We start from the raw sequence: 22,182 nt of genomic DNA on the forward strand, positions 1-22,182 counted from the left end.
CAAAAACGGAGAAAATTTTCATACATTCTCTCTTATGTGACGCAAGCGAAGTTGCGCGGGTCATCTATTTAATAAACTGGGGTCTAACTATAGTTGAATCACATTACAAGTGGTCTATCATCTAAAAAGTTTGAGAACCACTGTTATAATCGGTAAGAATCGTATCGATTAGCCACACTAGTAGCTTTCAAATGATTTATAACGATCCAACTGCGTAATCGATTAAAAATGTTTGATTTTTTAAGTAATAGTGATGTGAAAGTTATTTCAGGTGTTGAAATTATATTGTCTGTGGTTTGAATTTTGATGTTTGTCTATGATATTACTTAAGTGTTTGGGCAATGTGCATATTTTTAATTAAATATTTTGCAAATTTTTCTGTTCTGTGGTAAGAAAATATATAATATCTCGCCTTTTATACCCAAAGGCCTTTGGAAAAAGTGTATGAAATACGTTTACTGCCTACTGCCCCTGTGGCGCGGTTTGTAGTGTATCTTACTGCTCAGTTTCGATTCCAAGTCGGGTAATGTGCTTGGTCTTTAATAATTTCTATTTGTTTCATGTAGTTTGGTAACGTGCCCGGTATATGGCAATAGTCTCGCCACAATTACATGGGACTAACATTGTTAATAGCGAAATACGGTTATATTTCACTGTAGCTGTAGGCGTGTCTACAGCTTCGGGTCATATGTGTGTGTAACGGTGAAGGAAAACATCGTCAGGAAACCTTGCATGCCTAAAATTTGTTTAATACATTTATTGAAGGCATGCAAAGTCCCTAACCCGCACTCGGCCAGCGTGGTGGACTCAAGACCTAACCCCTCCCTCATTACGGGAGAAGACCCTTGCCCAGCAGTGGGACATCAATGGGTTTAGTATGTGTAGTCCTATTTTTCAAAACTTTCTCTTCCTCTAGGTTAAATTGAACCCAAGGTTACCAGTCCTTTGCCCTCATACTAACATTAGGTTACCATGTAACCTACTTCACAAAAGGGAGTGTAATGAGTTGCCCAATCCTTTTACAGTGTTATGACATGCACGTGATGTGATTTTTAATTATACCGTTATTTCTGCTTACTCTACTTTGTTGTACAAGTTTTATGATACTTTTTGTAGTTTGGGTCTTTCATTTGTATGTTTGTATGTAAAAACAATTATATAAATATATTTTATATAGAGCAGTGATAGCCGAATGGTTTAAGCATATGCCTACCAAGCAAGTGGTCGATGGTTCGAACCCGAGGCAACACACCAATGACTTTTTCAAGTTATGTATGTATCTTTTCATATTAAAATGTATGATCTAAATGTATGTGCACGCATAATCTTTGGAACAACTACACACAAGGGTTGTATGGGATCGACGGGATCCAAACTCCCATGGGAGTGGGATCAATGGAATTAAATTGTACTATCTACCCCTAAAACGTCTGCCCGGGCCTCTAGTTACAAATTATTATCGATTGTTTTAACAGACCTAAGAAAGTTTGCCTACGAAATTTAGCAAAAAAATGGTCCCCCATCCACAGAACAACCTCGGTAAGCGTAGCTTAACCTCAGAGATCGATCCACGCGGCTGTTGTTAGCTAAGCCGTATCCACCAAAGCTACAGCCACCACACATCATAAAATAACAAAACAAAAATACCATCAAACTCCAAGCAACGCCGCGGGCTATAACTATGTAATAAGATTATTGACCCACATTCATTATGTTGCGTCATATCGCCCACGGCTGGACTTAATTGTACTATACTAAAGGTAAATGTGATACTTTTGATAGTGGGGAAACCATGGATTTTGAGATTTTTGGGATTACTCCCAATTTTTATTTAATGTGTATGTTTTTAGTAATAGACTTTTATTGTGGTATATAAAACTAAATTATTGTCTCTCAATATCTATAAAAAGTGTGATATTATGGATGTATAAAACTAACAATCGGGCTAATCGAACCTGGGGTCTCCTGATCAGCAGTCAGATACACTAACAACCGTGCTATAGAGTCAGATATTAACAATTAAACAAATAATAATAATGTAATTAATCCAACGGTGAAGGAGACCTTACATGCCTAAGAGTTCTTTAGAACAGTTCTTGAAGGTATGCAAAGTCCCCAACCCACAATTGGCCAGCGTGGTAGACTCAAGGCCTAACTCCTCCCTCATTACGGGAGGAGACCCTTGACCAGTAGTAGGACAGTAATGGGTTAAAAAAGTATTTGTCATACTTTCTTATTTGTTATTATAAAATGTCCGCCATATTCCATTCGTATGGCCACACCAAGTAACAGTAAGTGAACGCAATTAGATTTATATTAAAGTATTTGATAAGCAATAACATTTACTTTTACACTTCAATTATAAATACATAATAGTACGATACCGGATTTAAATGGAGACTTGAAGCAAAATACTTGTCAATTTAAAATATGATGGAGTGGTCCGAGCATCGTATGAAGTGATAAACAAACCAGTTTAGCCTTTCTTCCAACTATGTTGGAGTCGGCTTCCAGTCTCACCGGATGCAGCTGAATACCAGTATTTTACATGAAGCGACTGCCTATCTGACCTCCACAACCTAGTCACCTGGGTTATAACACTACCCTTCGGTAAGACTGGTTGTTCGATTTTCAAACTTCTGATTACTTTTAAAGACTGTCAAAGATTTTTGTAAATGACCGCCACATTTTCACGTGCCTTTCGTAACACGGAGGAACTCGACCTGTATAAGATGGTCACCCATCCACAGAACAACCTCGGCAAGGATAACTTAACCTTAGCAATGGATCCGCGCGGCTGAGGTAACTAAGCCACGAGCTCCTCTCTCTTTACGAGTAAATTGTTACTACAGTAACATATTACCAGTACCGTATAATAGAAGAGAAAAAAATTAGACTAAAATATACCTTAATTAACAGGCAAAACACAGATATAAAATTAGTATAAAAATGTAGCAAAAAGAGACAAAACATACATACCTCTCGTTCCTTTTTCAGCTGAAAAATGTCACTAAGAGTCACTTTTTATTTACATAAAACACTACACTTCACTATTCACATTTCTGCTATATCTGTCATCCAAAATAATAGTCGTAATAATAGAAAAATATATAAATTACTATTGCGTAGAGTGCGAATTTAAAATATAGGAAGAAAATGTCTTTTATAAACGATTTTATAGTTTGAATTACACCCCTCGGGGGTTCTACAGTACTATTCATTTATGTGCCAATCCTGGAAATTTAATACCCCCTTAATATTCATACATACAAACAAACAAACATACATACATACATACAAAAACACATATAATCACACTTCCACTAGGTAGAGACCAAAGAAGGCCACTTGGTACGATCCTTACAAACTTCCCTTGCCTCATTCACATCCATACATGTCGTCATACAGGACCGCTTGTGCCCTCCGAAGCACAGAGACGCTTAGTTAACATACCACTATGTGGTCACCCGTCAATGGAATGATCGCAACAACGGTCGCTTAACCCACAGATCGTTTACCGACCATAGTGTCAAAAATGTTCAAGTTCGAAAACCTTTGACATGGCTTAACGACTGTTAAACAACAACAGTGACTAGAACCACGTAGACGCTGCAAAATCTGTCACCCATCTATGTAACACCCGCGGCGAGGTTGCTTAACTCACTGATCGCTCAGCGCAACAGACTGTAAGTAATTAAAGTTATTTCATACATGTAATACGTATGAAAGTTTACAAGGACGTTCACTGGTACGTAAATATGTACGTTACTCAATATTGAGTGAATGGAATTTGAAGAAAGAAATTTTCCATAAGTATACAAGTAAATTTAACTTATTTGGTTTCCGAAGACGATGTCCAGGACAGAACGAAGTGGAGGAGAAAGACCAGGAAGGCTGACCCCACTACCATATGGGATTCATAGCATGGAAGAGAGAGAGAGAGAGAGAGATACAAGTTAATTTAACCCATTAATGTCCCACTGCTGGGCAAGGGTCTCCTCCCGTAATGAGCCATACGCTGGCCAATTGCGGGTTGGGGACTTTCCATAGGTATATCATAGTATATATAAATGCGAAAGTTTGTAAGTGTGGATGGATGTTAGTTTGGTACTCTTTCACGAAAAAGGTTCTGGATTTATTGAAATAATATTTGGTACACTAATAGCTTATAACCTGGATAAACATATAGGATACTTTTAATCCCGGCAGCATTTCTTGGCTACCAAAGTCTTCTACACTTAGCCAGCGTGGTGGACTCAAGGCCTTATCCTTTCCTCAATTTGGGAGACCCTTGCCCAGCAGTGGGACAGTAATGGGTTAAAAATAGGCTATATAATAAAATAAGATATTGGAAACTTTTCTTATAAAGTTAGTATTAAAAATGAAGGTACTTTTTCCATAGATGAACTGCATAATAGCTTATGAAACTTGGAAATCTATTATAGACTGTGGATTAAAAATATTGAAATCCTGGAAAGACATTTCAACAAGTAAATCGATTTTAAAGAAGTTAAAGCCTTATAATAAATCAATATTGAAACGAACATAACTGTTGGAACTTAAATAGACTTCCTTAGTTACGAAATACTTTGTATATCAAGCGAAAGACAAAAAATCAAAATACCCAATTAGAAAATCATCATTTCTTGTCAAAAACAACTAACCAATAATATCTACAAAACAAACACCACAGACTAAAAAACTACACAACATCAAATCAAAAAGAAATCAAATACATACTAAATATCATTCTTTCAACAGCACAGACACTCAAACATTTAAATAACAAACTTTCATACAAAACATACACCAAAATAGCTAAACAAATTTTGAGAAAATAATACTAAAATCACATCACAAAATAGCACTCACAATGAATAAGAATTTGTTTTAAACCGAATGAAATTATGTATACGTTTGTCTGCGGTCGCAGGCTTACTGGTTGTCGTTGCGGGTATGAAAGGGGGGGGGAAGTGGGGTGTATGTACGTTGCACAATATGCGGACAACATTCAAGGTAGTGTGGAGTAATCGGTAAGTGTGTTAGGCTATGTCAATATGCTTTAAATTGATTGAGTTGATGTGTAAGTTGAGGGTCTTTTTATAGAAAGTTAGTTTGACACTTGATTTGAAGAGCTCGTGGATTAGTTAACGACAGCTGCGCGGATCGATCTCTGAGGTTAAGGCATGCTTGCCGAGGTTGATCTGTGGATGGGTGACCATCTTATACATATCGAGTTACTCCGTATTAAGGCACGTAAACTTGTGGGTCCTCGCTGTCATTTTTGAAGATCTTTGACAGTAGTCAGAAGCTTTAAAGTCTGACAACCAGTCTTACCGAAGGGTATCGTGTTATATCCCAGGTAACTGGGTTGTGGAGGTCAGATAGGCAGTCGCTCCATGTAAAACACTGGTATTCAGCTGCATACGGTGAGACTGGAAGCTGACTCCAACATAGTTTGGAAAAAAGGCTTTTATCAATTCTACCCCCAAGAGGACAAAATAGGGGATTACATTTTTTATGAAAATTCTGTCCTAATTCACAAACCAAGCGGATGAAGTCGCGGGTAAAATCTAGTGTTTGTATAATATCTTGATGTCAGACTGTTCTCTGTAACAGTGACACATTTACAGGGTTACAATATATGAAACTTTCGCTAGCCTTTAGTCCACCGGCGGTCAAGGCCTAGAGACAGATAAAATATATTGCACAACACACAGTTACTGATAGCCGAGTCGTATAACAATATTACAGCTGATTGAGATTTCTTAAAATTCAACACAATGGTTTTTTTCTAGAGAAGGATCAGTTTAGGAATAAATGACTAGAAACCTAAATTTTCTTATATAAAATTCTCGTGTTACAATGTTCGTTCCCGATCTCCTCCGAAACGGCTTGACTGATTCTCATGAAATTCTGTCTGAGAATCATCAACATGTTTTTTCATACCCCTAAGCGAAAAGGGTTGCTCACCACTTTTTATTTAATTTATGTGGCAAAACAACGTTAGCCGGGTCAGCTAGTCGATATAATATAAAACTCATTCGTAACTAAGTGATTTACTTATGGACAACGCACAGCCACTAGGTACGATTCCTACAAACTTCCTTTGCTACATTCACATCCATACATCTTCCACTCCAATACCGCCGGTTACGAGTAGCATGCCTGGCTACTAACCTGACCTTTTCTAAGACATCACTAATATTTTGAATTTGATATGATCGCTTTCTTTCTTTCTAGAGATTCCCCTCCCGGCGCTTCCATACGTATTTATAAATGAAAAAGAACATAAAAAATAAGTTCCTTAACTTTATTCCAAACAGCATGGTCACCATATACTGTTGCGTGAAGCACTGTTGCGCAGACGCCGCGTGAAATCGTAGCGGACTAGCATCGAGTGCGACGCTCCGATGTTAAATACATGTATACTATGTACTTTGTACATTGATTTGTATGTAATTTGGATGGTCTTGTATGATTATGAAGAAGCTCGTGACTGAACAACCGCGCAGATCAATCTATCTAATCTAATCTGAGGATATTCTGTGGATGGGTGACCATAGAATAATAATTAATGTCCTAGCTGATATCCGACTATGGTAGTCAGTTTCCAATATATAGTGTGTGTATAGTGTGTTATAGTGTCCAAGTGTGTGCACAATACACAGGTACACTCTCTATTTTTTCACACTCATAGTCCGGTGGGACGGATAACTGACACGACCAGTGAAGGATCAGGCTTTACGTACTCTCCGAGGCACGGAAGCCTACGATGTCAACTTCCTAACTACGGACAATCTCCGAAAAAAATTTAACATGAAAGTCCTTTACCAGTAGTCAGAATCTTGAAAGTCTGACAATTAGTTTTATCGAGGGAGTATCGTGTTATATCCCAGGTAACTGGGTTGTGGAGGTCCGATAGGCAGTCGCTCCATGTAAAACACTGGTATTCAGCTGCATCCGGTGAGACTGGAAGCCGACTTCAACATAGTTGGAAGAAAGACTAGACTAATGATGACAGTATTTTTTTTTTTAAATGCTACATGCGTTATGACGTCACAAGTTGGTATTTTGATTGGGATAAAACAAGAATCTGGTTGTACTCCAATTCCCGTGTATATTGAAAAGTATTGACCGGAAATCAAACCCTTTATACAAGGTGCATTGGTATGCAGTGCAACGAATTTATTAATTTCAAAATAAATATTGCATTTTGTAATTTCTTATTAAAACTATCTTTCTATGACAATTTTTTCTTTAACATAACAATGATCACTTGCTCTATCGGTGAAGGAAAACATCGTTAGGAAACCTTGCATGCCTAAAATTTGTTTAATACATTCATTGAGGGCATGCAAAGTCCCCAACCTGCACTTGGCCAGCGTGGTGGACTCAAGTCCTAACCCCTTCAGTCGTTTGGGAGGAGCCCTTGCTCAGCAGTGGGACAGTAATGGGTATAAAACTTAAGAAAGATTTCATTAATCCATATTTCATCAAAGCCATGGTGTACCTAATCTCGATCGATTTGCGTGAAATCGTATAACGTAACAGCGGTTACTGGTTCAGTTCCCGAGTGTTGTAATGTAGTTAACTGTACATATAACATTACTGTGGAAAGGAAAAGTGCTAAGATTATGAACAAATTATTACATTGTTTTTGTTATATATTAGGTCGGGGAAAAAGTCTTTTCGCATTAGTATCTATGAACTTGTAATAAAATCTTTTCTCTACACAAAAAAGCTCGATATTTGGATACCTCACGAGGTCACTGAAAGAAACCTAAAGAACTGTGTACTCATTTGTGATTCTTGAAGCCAAAAAGATTTTATTACAAGTTCATACATACTATAATTCGAAAAGACTTTTTCCCCGACCTAATATACTATTATATTATTATAAAGCCGCGATAAAAGCAGTGAGGCGTCCATAGCTAGTTGCGCTCACCGGTCAGTAAACAATCTGTGAGTTAAGCAACCCTTGGCGAGGTCATTCCATAGATCTGTGACTACTTACAGGTATTTACACTGAGCGTCTCCGTGCTTCGGAGGGCACGTAAAAAGTCGGTCCCGGTTGTTGTCAATTAAGATACATTTAAATTTATTTATTGACAAATTTCATCAAAATCAGTCCAGTAGTTTTCCCTTAAAAGAAAAATGTTTATAGTGACTATTTCAATGCTATGTTTCATGAAGATTGGTCTAATAGTATGCTAACCATGAAAGTATAACATACAGACAGACAGGCAATTATAATATTAGAATTACGTAACTAATGATCAACAGTACAGTGATTAGACGGGTAGTTAGTTCGATTCTCGATTGTAATGATATCTGTTGTCTTAATTATAGAATTTGCAAATAGAAAGTAAGAGAATCGTGATTTTGATACATGTAATTGTGGTATAACTAATAATTATGTATGTGTATGAAGCAGAAGTTTGTAAGGATTATAACAAGTGGCATTATTAGCTCTCTGCTTACACACTACAGGAAAATGGCGTAATTTTTAATCGACTTTTAAAGAATTCATCGTGAGGAAACCTTACATGCCTAAAATTTGTTTAATACATTTATTGAGGGCATGCAAAGTCACCAAACCGCACTTGACCCTTGCCCAGCAGTGGGACATTAATGGGTTAAATTTATTTATTTTATTTATTTAAAGAAATCTTTTATTTTGGTACCTCATAACTTTTTATTTGGTGGATCGATTTTAATTATTCTTATTTTATTTGATAGTGCTTTTCATGTAGCATTGTTTGTCTTCTAATACATAGGTATTTTATTGTAAATAGCGACACGTAGGTGTATTTCACACACCTCTACCTACACTTCAAGCATAACAGTATATATTATATTTAATACTTAATCAAAAAATAAAACATCATTACTAACTAATTAACCAACTATACATACATACATACATACATAATCACGCCTCTTTCCCATAGGGTTAATCAGAGACTAAAGAAAACCACTTGGTACGATCCTAACAAAAAAAACAATTAATTAAACTAAACAAACTATTGTCAAATAGTCAACTAATTACGTAATTACGTAATAAAACCACAGCCGGGGTCGAACCCACGATTACAGCGCGGTACAGTTGCGTGTGCCTGCATTATTAACTGTAAATATTTACTTCCTTCCTTGATACTATGTTTCCTATATGAGGTATTTTTTCAGTATCATTTCCGTAGGAAACGTTAAATTCGTTTTCCACACGATTGGGTTAGTGTAACTTCACGACTGTTAGTCTTGAAGGTATAAGCTGGCATACATACTATAATTCGACTGCCTCCGTGGCGCAGTGGTTTAGGTAGCCACGCCGATACCACGGCAACGGGAGGTCGTGAGTTCGATTCCCACACGGGACAATTATTTGTGCGATCCACAAATAATTGTTTCGGGTCTGGTTGTGCTTTGTGTCCGTTGTTTGTATGTTTGTAAAAGTCCCCGCGACACAAGAGCAATTCTTAGTGCGGGAGTTGTCTTTAAAAAAAAAAGAAAATAAAAAAAAAAATGCGAAAAGACTTTTTCCCCGACCTAATACTTTCATATTATTATAAAGCAGTGACAGCCGTGATAAAAGCAGTGAGGCGTCCATAGCCAGTTGTGCTTACCGGTCAGTAAACGATCTGTGGTTAACGTTTGGCGCGGTCATTCCATAGATGGGTGACTAGTGGTATTTGAACTGGGCGTCTCCGTCCTACGGAGGGAATGTAAAAAGTCGGTCCCGGTTGTTGTCTACTAGGATAACAGTCGTTAAGCCGTGTCAAAGGCCTTTCGCGGCTTGAACAACTTTGACACTAGGTTGACCACTAACCATAGAATAGACAGATAGATAGATGTGTGAAATGTATTTTTTTAATTAAAAAGAACAACTCCCGCTCTAAGAATTGCTCTTGTGTCGCGGGAACTTTTACAAACATACAAACAACGGATACAAAGTATAACCAGAACCGAAATCGAATTTCGATTAATCGAACCCACGACCTCCCGACGCAATAATCTCGGCGTGGTGATCTTAACCACTGCGCCACGGAGGCTGGCAGTGACCGTGTGTGAGTTGTCCAATAATATATTTTTTTGGTACAAACAGGAGATGTCTCTGTGACAGTCGTACATGTATTAATTGTCGTTAAATGCCATTTATTCAAAAAGAATGAAGATCAATGATTCATTAAACATAGTTATCGCGTGATTGTTCACAAAGCGTGTAAGACAAGTGAAATTGTACAATGTTTATTCATTATCTATACTAATATTATAAAGCTGAAGAGTTTGTTTGTTTGAACGCGCTAATCTCAGTTACTACTGGTCCGATTTGAAAAAATATTTCAGTGTTATATAGCCCATTTATCGAGGAAGGCTATAGGCTATATATCATCACGCTACGACCAATAGGAGCAGAGTACCAGTAAAAAATTTAATAAAAACGTGGAAAATTTTGACCCATTCTCTCTTATGTGACGCAAGCGAAATTGCGCGTGTCAGCTAGTTTAACATAACAAGACAGAGTAAGAAAATACCTTGTATATAATAAATGCGATTTTTTTAACCCATTACTGTCCCATTGCAGGGCAAGGATCTCCTCCCAAACTAGAGAAGGGTTAGGCCTTGAGGTTATGAGGGAGGGCCTTGAGGAGGTTGCGGTTGGGGACTTTGCATGCCATTGCACCAATGACTTTTCAAAGTTATGTGTGTATTAGAAATAATTATCACTTGTTATAACGGTGAAGGAACACATCGTGATAAAACCTTGCATGCCTATTTGTTTAATACTTATTGATGCAAAGTCCCCAACCGGCACTTGGCTAGGTAGTGGACTCAAGGTCTAACCTCTCCTTCGAAAAAAATATTTATTATAAATGCGATTTTGTATATATCAGACTTGAAAACGGGACTCCCAATTAATCTGTATTTTTTAAGTTCGTAATCTTTTATTTTTTACTGGACAGGCTTAATTGATTTTTAAGATTCTTATTGTTCAATAAATTGTTCTATTTCAATAATAAAATAGCAATCTTATTTGTCTTAACTACTGCACATAGCTTAAACAGAATAGCCATTTTAATACTAGTCTAAATTCCAGGACGGACAAACAATATAACTCGCCCATTGTGATTTAATTACAACAATTCACAACCCAGGCATTGAACCCGTAGCCAGTGAACAGAACGGCTTTCTCGTGCGTAATTTTTATCAATAGAAAGTGTAATGTTATGTGTAAGATGTAATTGTTATATAACTTTAAAACAATAATATGCTATAACTGAATGTAACTTTGTAGTCTGGGCAGTAGTGTAATGTTCGCGTTTATAATATTTCGTGTTTGGAAAAATGCTTTGTGCCCAAATATTTAGGCGGGCCATATTTGACCCAGGTACCTTATATGAATGATGATAATGAAGTATTGGGTTCGATCAAATTCAATTCAAATTTAAAATATTTTTTATATTGTAAACTTTGTACAAAGTGTTTTAAAATTGTCATATTTTTTTACCGTTTCGGAAAAGTTAGTTACTCGTGTGAACAACTTCATATTGATGATTTATTGTGCGTAGTTTAAACCTCCACAACACAGTTACCTGGGTTATAACACGTTACCCCTCAGTAAGACTGGATGTACGACTTTCAAGTTTCTGACTACTGGTAAGGACTGTCAAAGATTTTTGAAGATAACAGTTGGGACCCACATATAAGGCACTGTTAAAATTCTTTTAAGACCCGATCTGACACTTGATTCTACAACAATTCTTCTTCCTATCGTATGGTTAGTGGTCAACCTAGTGTCAATGTTGTTCAAGCCCAAAGGCCTTTGACGTGGCTTAATGACTGCTATCTTAATTGACAACAACCGGGACCGACTGTTTACGTGCCCTCCGAAGCACGCAGACGCCTAATTCAAATACCACTATGCGGTCACTCATCTATAGAACGACTGCACTATGGTTTGCTTAACCCACAGATCGTTTACCGACCGGTGAGCGCAACTATGGGCGCCTCTACAACAATGATCGAATGTTCTAGATATCATCGCGTGAATAACCACTATAATAAGCTGATAACAAAAACTTCATATCATTACGACTTGACACGTTGCGTATAAGTAGCACACTAGCGTATGTCAGTGGTGAAATATCGTGAGATGTTCTCAATAAATTCGACAGGTAAGTTCGATTCCCACACGAATTAGTTTGATATATAAATTATCATTACTTTTGATAATGAAGGAAAACATCACAGGGCTGGCTTCGAACATATTCGGGTAGGCACCTTCGTATCGACAATAATTATCGAACTCAAAGGTGACTGACTGACCTACTCCCGGTTTCTGAGGTACATTTAGCGGTAGTTTATCTATTCAATAGCGTTTAAACTCATATAAAAACGCTATTGAATAGATAAACTACCGCTAAATGTACCTCAGAAACCGGGGGTTAGTGAGCTATCTCGACTACTCAAAGGATTGGCCAGAAATTTGGCATGCAGATAGATGTTATGACGTAGACATCCGCTAAGAAAGGATTTTGATGAATTCTACACCATAGGGGATAAAATAGGGTATGAAAGTTTGTATGACATTTCTGTCTTAAGTCACAAACAGGCGACGAAGTCGCGGACTAAAGCTAATATAAATATATAATTAAGACTTATAGTAAGAACAAAAAGAGGCTATTATTTTAAAACTTGCTTAATAAACATACATTTTAAAACAAAGATTGTTATCATCAAACAGTAACTGCAACGATTTCAACAAACATACATAGAAATCTAAATTACTGCTTAGTTAATGATTACATGCATTTTAAAACTTGTCTATAATGACGTAGCATTCTTCTTCTTGTCGTATGGTTAGTGGTCAACCTACTGTAAAAGTTGTTCAAGCCGCCCGAAGGCCTTTGACGTGGCTTAACAACTGTTATCTTAATCGACAACAATCGGGACCGACTTTTTACGTGCCCTCCGAAGCACGGAGACGCCCAGTTCAAATACCACTATGCGGTCACCCATTTATAGAATGACCGGGCCAACGGTTGCTTCACCCACAGATCGTTTACCGACCGGTGAGCGCAACTGGCTATGGGTGCCTCATGTAGACATTAATAGACGTAATATACGTACATAATATCACGCCTGGTTATACCCGGTATAGGCAGAAGTGTATGAAATATACCCGCGTTTCGCCATTAACAATGTTAGTCCCATGTAACAGGGGACGAGCCTATTGCCATATACTGGACACGTTACTAAACTCAGAACTACTTTCAGTATGAAATATCTTCCGTTACTGACTGATGGATAACGCACAGCCGAAACTACTGAGCGTAGAAACTTGAAATTTTCTACTAAGATTCCTTCGGAAATTTAGAGGAGCATTGAGAGAAGATTTTTGAAAATTCCTCCCCAAGGGGGAAAAATTGAAAATAGTGATCTGAGAAATAATGATCACTTGTTACAACGGTGAAGGAAAATATCGTGATAAAACCTTGCATGCCTGAGAGTTCTTAAGAACGGTTCTTGAACGTATGTAAAGTCCCCAACCCGCAATAGCCAGCGTGGTGGACTCAGGCCTAACCCCTCTCTCGTTACGGGAGGAGACCCTTGCCCAGCAGTGAATTAATTATTATTCAGGGGGAAAACCTTATATATGAAAAATTTTAAATAAAAAAGCTGTTGTGGAAGAGAGAAATGTCTTGGAAATGAACTCTAGAAAGTAAATGTTTACCCTCGGCTGTCAATGCTCTAAAGGATGAAAGGCCTGATAATGCTATAATGTTATTTAATTACAGTTATATGTCAAGGAAGTTAGAACAAAAGCTCAGATTGTGAATTTTATGTACCATTGTGTATTGTTTACAAAGAAAGTGAAAATATACAGTTTATTATACAACACGTTACATTACTAAACTGAAATTCATTTTGTTTATAACATACATAATATTTCGCCTGCTGTAGCGCGATTCTCTATATTCGGTACTGTCGAGTATCGAAAGTTTGACATTTAAAATTGACTACCAAAATAGTTCCTACGACGCCCGTCAGAGGCGCTGATCAGATACAATTTTTTTCGTTGACTAGCCGGTTGTCAGTAGTCGGTAGTGGTAGAGAATCGAGTTTCTGGACCCGAAGGTTTAAGCCGAGCTGTATAAAGTACACACACATTTCGCAATTACAAAAGTTAGTTCCATGTAATAGGGGGCAAACCTGTTCCTATATACCGGGCATGTAACTAAACTCCGAGATACTTTTGAGTAATATACAAATATAAATTAAAAAACTCCAATAGTACTTTACCGACTTGGGAATCAACCCTGAAACCTTATTATTAGCAGTCGGATATAGCCCCGAACGCATCACAGAGGATTTTTTTTTTCTTAAAATGACAACTCCCGCACTTAGAGTTGCTCTTGTGTCACGGGGACTTTGTACAAACATACAAAAACGAACACAAAGTACAACCAGACCCGAAACAATTATATGTGGATCGCACAAAAATTGTTCCGTGTGGGAATCGAACCCACGGCCTCCCGACGCAATGGTAACGGCGTGGCGACCTAAACCACTGCGCCACGGAGGCAGTGTGACTACAGATCCTTCGAAATTTCACGAAAAAGTCCCCAGTAATTGCATTTTAGTGTTATATTTCAGTAATTTTACGCATCAAAGACTTTTCAGTGCAAAATGCAACTTGTATTTAGTAATGGCTGACGAAAATTCTTAGTACTTATAGACAAAATTAACAAATTGTAATAAGAAATAGTATTAAATCGTTTTATTCGAATTGCAGAGAAAAAAGGTTTGTTTCATTATTTTGTATGTAAGAAACAATTGAGTCGAATTTTAATATTAAAATAAAGCGAGGAAAGTTTGTAAGGACGACCGTACCAAGTGAAGTAAAAGACGTAATATTTGTATGTATGTATGTAAAATTATAAATAGATTACCATCAATCAAATTAAAGAGTTATGAGGTGACAAAACATAAAAAATACAGACGAATTAAGAACCTCCATTTTTCTAAAGGTTTTGAAGACTTTTTATTTATATATTTGCTAGTCTATACTGTCCCACTGCTGGGCAAAATCCCCTTCCATTTTTATCCAATCATAATAATGGAATTATATTTATTAGGTATTGTTTCAACTAGGTTTAAACCCAAAACTAAGTAAAATCAGGTATTTCTCCATCGAATTTCTAGGTGAAACACAAAGACACACACATATATTTAAATCAATTCTATTTCTACGTTTAAAAACGTAAAGTAGCAAGTGAACTGATTGTTCTGTATGCGTTCAGCGATTCGCTTGTTATGCCAAAGAGTGAACCGCCGTGCTATAGTTTTGCGTAACGCGAGAGAAAGCGCGCGCGACTGATTTTTCGGTAAGACTGTTGCGCTGTTGAGCTAGGTTTAGTTTCTTTTGATATTTATATGGGTATTTAGATTATTTTGTTTGTTGTTTTTTGTTGGATTATAGAGGTTGAGTTTGTTTGTCTATGAAACTCATGATTTAAGGTGAAGAAAACAGCGTTTTTTTTTCGATGTTTGTGTGTGTGATGTGTTTATGCTATAGTCGTAAAATTCTTTTGGTAAAAAAATCACTTTTTGGTGTCTTGTTCACTAGCTGACCCGCCTGGTTTTGCCTGTTTACGCAATAAAATAAATCATTTATTAATTAAAATCCTATTACTACAATCACTTATGATGGTCAAATACAGTAAGTGAATTTACGCAAAACCTTTGCTAACTATATGTGCTCGTATATACCCTTGTGTAAAATTGTTGCTTGGCATCGTTCTATCTACATGTGCAAACCACATGTAAATCGGTTCAGTAGATTTTGAGTTCATCGATAACAAACAGACAGACACAGCGAGAGGACTTTATTTTATGACCAGTAGTAATAATAGTCCCCAACCCGAAATTGGCCACCGTGGTGGACTCAAGACCTAACCCTTCCCTTATTACGGCAGGAGACTCTTACCCAGCAGTGGGACATTAATAGGTTAAATTTATTTTATTAACTTCATAGGTTTAAAAGCCTATATTAGTATGTCAAACGTGTCCGAAACACCATACGTCCCAGGTAATGTTGGTCCATTTGTCTGTCACTAGGCTGTATCTCATGAACCATATAACAGTCGATAACCTATATAAAATGTTCCTATTTTTACTTTATAGGTATATAAGCCTACTAATAAAGAACCAGTGTAGTAAGACCTATCCATGTATTGCAATCAAATGCAATGAGGGATCAAGATATATTGGTACATATTTCTATTTACTTTCACTGCTTGAGCAACTATTAGTTTTTGCGCCGGTTCTGCTCGAGTTTTGCAACAAACGTGTTCCTATTTAGATAATAAGTTACATATCTGAGTTTAACTGTTAACTATAGGTGGTCTGGGTAGTGTATATGCCTGCTGATCACGAGGTTCGATTTTTAGTCATGTAAATTGGTGATCTTTTCTAATTTATATTAAATTGTTCACAATTATTGATTGCCTCTGCAGCGCGACGGCCGACTATAGGGTCCCGGGTTTGATTCCCGGATCGAGGAAATCTTTTCTGATTTATATTAAAACGCTCTCAAAAGTAGCCCGGAGTATGGTAACGTGCCCGGTATATGACAATATGCTCGCCCTCTATTACATAGGACTAACATTGTTAATGGCGTAACGTAGATTTATTTTATATACCTATGCCTAAATCTCCAGGATATATAACAAGCATAATAATAAATATGTTTCTTTGTTACTCTTTAACGCAAAAACGAATCGACGGATTTTTTCGAAACTGGGTGGGTATACAGATAGTTTATAACCTGGACACACAAGACCTGTTACCTTAAATCTTGTAACGTGAAACCGCGAATAGAAGTTAGTAATATATTATGTCGGGGAAAAAGTCTTTTCGCATCATAGTATGTATGAACTTGTAATAAAATCTTTTCTCTACACAAAAAAAGCTCGATATTTGGGTACCTCACGAGCTCACTGAAAGAAACCTAATGAACCGTGTACTCATTTGTGATTCTTGAAGCCAAAGAGATTTTATTACAAGTTCATACATACTATAATGCGAAAAGACTTTTTCCCCGACCTAATATAAACCAGTTGCAGCAATATCAAGAATAAATTCGGCCCAATTATATTAGCCTATAAAAACCTAATTTAGTTATAATATAACCTTATACGTTTTAAATTAAAATAAATTACAAAATAAAATCCAATTTTGGATGATTTCAAATCGGTCATAAATCTCTATTCAGAGTCATTTGATTACAAATGTACTAATTTGAATTTAAATAGGTTGTAGCACAATTATTGTGCTTCCAAAATTAGTTTAAAATACGTATTTGGATCAGTAGGTTAATAGATTGAAACTAAGAACTTTATAAGGAATAAATAATGTACATAGTTTTTTAGTATTCTTACTTAGGGGTCACCTTGTAGCCCCCTTTATGGAGGCTTTGCGGCTTAAACAAAAGCCTTAAGTACCAGCTTTTTTAAAAGATAACTCCCGCACTAAGAATTGCTCATGAGTCGCGGAGATTCTTACAAACATACAAACAACGGACACAAAGTACAAACAGTACAGTACAACTATTTGTGGATCGCACAATAATTGTTCCGTGTGGTAATCGAACCCACGACCTCTCGACGCAATGGTAGCGGCGTGGCGGCCTAAACCACTGCGCCAAGTAGGCAATCAAAACTCTGCCAGCTCTGCCCAAAGATTTTCTATCATGATAGAGTTGGCAGAGTTAAAATTATCTTAATATTTTTTGCTCCGGCCCGAGATTCAAACCCAAGACTGTGCGACAGATTGCTTCATTTACCCCATTTAACAGGCGTGATATTATATTTGTATACTAGTTCTATATAAGTATGCAATCTTTCTTTCTTTAACAAAACTACGTAATAACAAAACGGATGAAAAATTTCTAAAATGGCGCAGTTATTGTATAATTATGTGTAACTAGCTGACCCGCGCAACTTCGCTTGCGTCACATAAGAGAGAATGGGTCAAAATTGTCCCCGTTTTTGTAACATTTTTCACCCGTACTCTGCTCCTATTGGTAGTAGCGTGATGATATATAGCTTATATCCTTCCTCGATAAATGGGCTATCTAACACTGAAAGAATTTTTCAAATCGGACCAGTAGATACTGAGATTAGCGCGTTCAAACAAACAAACAAACAAACAATCAAACAAACAAACAAACTCTTCAGCTTTATAATATTAGTATAGATAGTATATATAGTATAGATGTGCATAAAATATAATTTATTTCGATGCATTTTATTACATGTTACATATACTGTCTAGAATGTTATAACATAGTTGTATTATTACATTTAATAGCTAGTTAACTTATGTGTCTGACCCCTGGTTTCTGAAGTACATTTAGCGGTAGTTTATCTATTCAATAGCGTTTTATTTGAATTTTAACGCTATTGAATAGATAAACTACCGCTAAATGTACCCAGAAACCGAGGGTAATTAGGATAAGAATATAGAATCTACTCCTTTTCTAAAAGTCGGTTAAGAAATACAGTATTGCTACTGTTTATTTAAATATTTCATTTATATTTTGTTCATCAAACTGTCTTTCACAGTTATTCAAGCCCGAAGGCCTTTGACGTGTTTTAAGTAGAATAAAAATTGAATATTAATGATTTTAAAAATTATGTATACACTTCCTTTACACGTTTGATAGTATAGACCGGTTGTGTAGTGATGTAGCGGGTTTGGTTCCCGTTTGGGTAAATTGTCGAATTTTATTTTGAAGGTTAAATTTGGTACTTGTGGCTATTTGTTTGTATGTGCTATGAAGTAAATTAATTAATTATTAGATTTTAACTAGAGTCAAGTTTTTAATGTGTGTATGAAGAGATTAGTTATTTTGTGGTGTAGGTTTGATTTCCGGTATAAAATATTTTTAGTAGGAACCCGGAGGTATTTATGTAAATAAGGTAATTATGATTGTAAATCGGATCTTATTATTTATTTTTTATTGTAATTTCATAAGATGTATGAATGTGAATGAGGCAAGGGAAGTTTGTAAGGATTGTACCAAGTGGCGTTCTTTGGTCTCTGCCTATTATATACCTATATGGATGTAAGGCATGGTATTATGTATGTATGTAAATATTGCCATACCTTAAATTTGATATTTTAAAAGCTAAATTTCGCCTCCGTCACTAAAAATAGAAAACAAATTACATAAATAAAGACATTACGAAAATAATTCCATAACGTCTTTTCGCAAATACGTGGAAAATCAATTTAGACAATATTTGCATTGAAATTACAATTTTGCACATTTATATAACTGTGTGAAATAAATTGATTAGCTAGAGTATAAGGTTTATTTACACTGTAAATAAAATCTCTTTGGCTTCAAGAATCACAAATGAGTACTCGGCTCATTAGTTTCTTTCAGTGAGCTCGTGAGGTACCCAAATTTCGAGCTTTTTTGTGTAGAGAAAACATTTTATTACAAGTTCATACATACTGTAATGCGAAAAGACTTTTTCCCCGACCTAATATTATAAATTATAAATGCGAAAGTTTACATGTTATAGTCTGACAACTTACGATTTATCTGTATACAAAAGTATGTTCGGTAGTGTTGGTAGCAGCTCCTTATATCATCAATGATTAATACCTAACAGAAATATTTTTAAAACCATTTGGCGATTAAAAAGAGTTTATTTTGTTGGCAGCTCTTTTCATTGGCCTTACCTTCCGAACTGGCGGTAAATTCAGTCTCTGTATCATTGACTATCATTAGTGTAAGCATATGACCCAAAAAAAAATGATTTTCTGATTTTTGATAAGGATCATAATTGAAAAATAATTCTTACGAGTGAGAATCGAACCCACGACCTCTCGACGCAGTGTTGTGACCAGTAGCGTGGTGAACACCTCAAAAGGCATAGTTTTACCCTAAAAAATGTAAGTAAAGTCGCAGGCAGAAGTTAATCTTTAAATGACAAAAACCAATAAACAGTAATTTACAAAACAAATAAAAAAATATTAAACTTTCACAATTTTTTCAATTAAAATTATCCAAGCGAAGGAAAATTGATTAATCCGTAGCAAAACGGACACTTCCGCGGTTTATCCATAACTTATATAAAACGAAAGTTAACTGTCTGTCTGTCTGTTACGCTTTCGTAAATTGCTGAAACGATTTTGATGAATTTGGCAGAATGATAGTTCCGTTACTTCCTATTACTATCAACCGTGAAGGCTTACATACTTATATAACCTTTTATACACGAAGGTGTAAGCAGAGGTGTATGAAATACACCCACGTATTGTCATTATCAATTTATTATTGGAGTCTATTGCCATCTATCGGGCACGTTACCACACTCCAGACATCAATAGCTAAAGAATAATAGCATTTTGTCCGACCCAGGAATGGAACTTGAGACATCATGCTCAACACCGATTGCTCCAAAAAGGCAGTGCTTTAGAGGGGTATTAAAATGATAATACAAAACTTAGAACAAAAAACTTTTTATCAATTTGACTAATTCTAAATATCGTTATCCAGAGTTTTCTACACACACGAAAAACAAGAGCATCAATTAGTTGTTAAAAACCGGTCTTAAATGCGATAAAAATTAAAAAGTAAGGGTTTATTTCATGACTTTCCGGCCAAATGTCATGACACATTTTCATAACAGATATTACTAGGTTAAAGTATATAAAAAGATATATATATTTTTTTAAACTATTTCTATACTATGTATAGTTTAAGTATAGTTTGAAAAAAGTTGTAAATATATAAATAACGACAAAAAAAATATTACTTTTATATTTTATCGACATCGACATGTCCCATCACTAGCCAGGACAAGTTACGAAAGCTTTGCGTAACAATCGTCGACTATCGACAACGTCAAAAGAATTTAGGTCAACACTTTATTTATATATTTCTAATATTATTGTGTAAGTAGCGGGTTTTGTGCTCGAGTCGGGCATATTTTTTGTTGTTAATATTTTGTTATTGTTAATTTTGATTTGTTATATATTATTATTTTGTGTTTAATAAAATGCTGAAAGGTTATTTTCAGTAGTGATTGGAAAGGAGTTCGATTCCCGTGTCAAGGATTGTTTTTTTAGAAAATCGTATCTTAAATTTTAGTTGACAATAATTAAATTAGCGTGTTAAAAAGTGTGAGTTGTTAAAATAACGTTTATTTAAATGTACTATCTGAAAAAAGAAAAGTTTGATTTCCAGATTGAGAAAAATCTAAAAGAATATGCTTGGCATTTTATAGACAAAAAAGGCAAATTGGTAAATACCAAAAGAATTTGGTAATACACGTTTACCAAATTTAAGTATAACTAAGTTAAAAATATAGTTGTCTACTTCAAAAATGCCTTTAAAAGCAAGCAAAGCCGCAAATCAAAGCTAGTATTAACAAAAACGAAATAACAATAGTACAATATTTACATATGAATCATATTCTCTATGTTATTGACAAACGCTTACTGAAATCTCATCTCCATACAAAAGACTTCAACGCGTTCCGTCGTTCAATATTGAAATTACATTTATTTTGAAACTAGCTATGCCTGAGTTTTTCGTTTTAGGTTCGTCTTGAAAATTTCAGTAGTGTAGCTTTGATTCCGGGTCTTTAACTATCTGTATGCAAAATTTCATCAAATTCGGTTTAGAGGTTTAGACTTGAAAGCTTAATATACATACAAATGACTTTAAATATTATATTAGTATTGATATTTTATCGATTCCACCGTATTTTGGATCTTCATACAAAAGGCTTCAACGCGCTGAGTTGTGTAATTAATCTTTGCATCCTACATCTTGTTATAATTGCTAGCGATTGTAACAATGAATGGTTGTATGTATGTCACTCTTATCCTCGAAAACTACCGTAAGGACTTTTTATATAACCTGAACACACTTGTAGAATACATTTTCATCTCCAGTTTTTTCCAGTTTTTTCCATCAAACAAACTCACAAACAAAAATTAGTATACTCATTTGTACCCCACAATCCCAATTACCCAATTCCCTTCCGATCAGAACCTCGACACAAGCTACTCTACACAAAGTGATACAAAGTATGCACACCGCGTGACAGTGTGTCGACACATGGTTATTTAATCGAAGGCTTTCATTGAGCAACC

General features: G+C 35.9%; 1 protein-coding gene across 4 annotated transcripts in view; it reads right to left on the minus strand.

The window, feature by feature from the left end:
* Positions 1 to 22,182, minus strand: part of LOC142984677 (uncharacterized) — a 63,178-nt gene that overhangs the window by 37,677 nt on the left and 3,319 nt on the right. The window contains exons 1-2 of one of the 4 annotated variants that reach the window (XM_076132430.1): positions 4,873 to 4,962; positions 2,980 to 3,234 (exon numbers count right to left, since the gene is read on the minus strand). The exons of 1 other annotated variant lie outside the window; for it this stretch is intronic. The gene's annotated coding sequence lies outside the window, so the exon portion shown is untranslated. Of the gene's footprint in view, positions 1 to 2,979; positions 3,235 to 4,872; positions 4,963 to 22,182 lie in introns of those variants that run through there. 2 more of the 4 variants (XM_076132431.1, XM_076132432.1) reach the window with 2 other exon arrangements.

Source organism: Anticarsia gemmatalis, chromosome 27, assembly GCF_050436995.1.
Source record: "Anticarsia gemmatalis isolate Benzon Research Colony breed Stoneville strain chromosome 27, ilAntGemm2 primary, whole genome shotgun sequence".
NCBI classification, from domain to species: Eukaryota; Metazoa; Arthropoda; class Insecta; order Lepidoptera; family Erebidae; genus Anticarsia; species Anticarsia gemmatalis.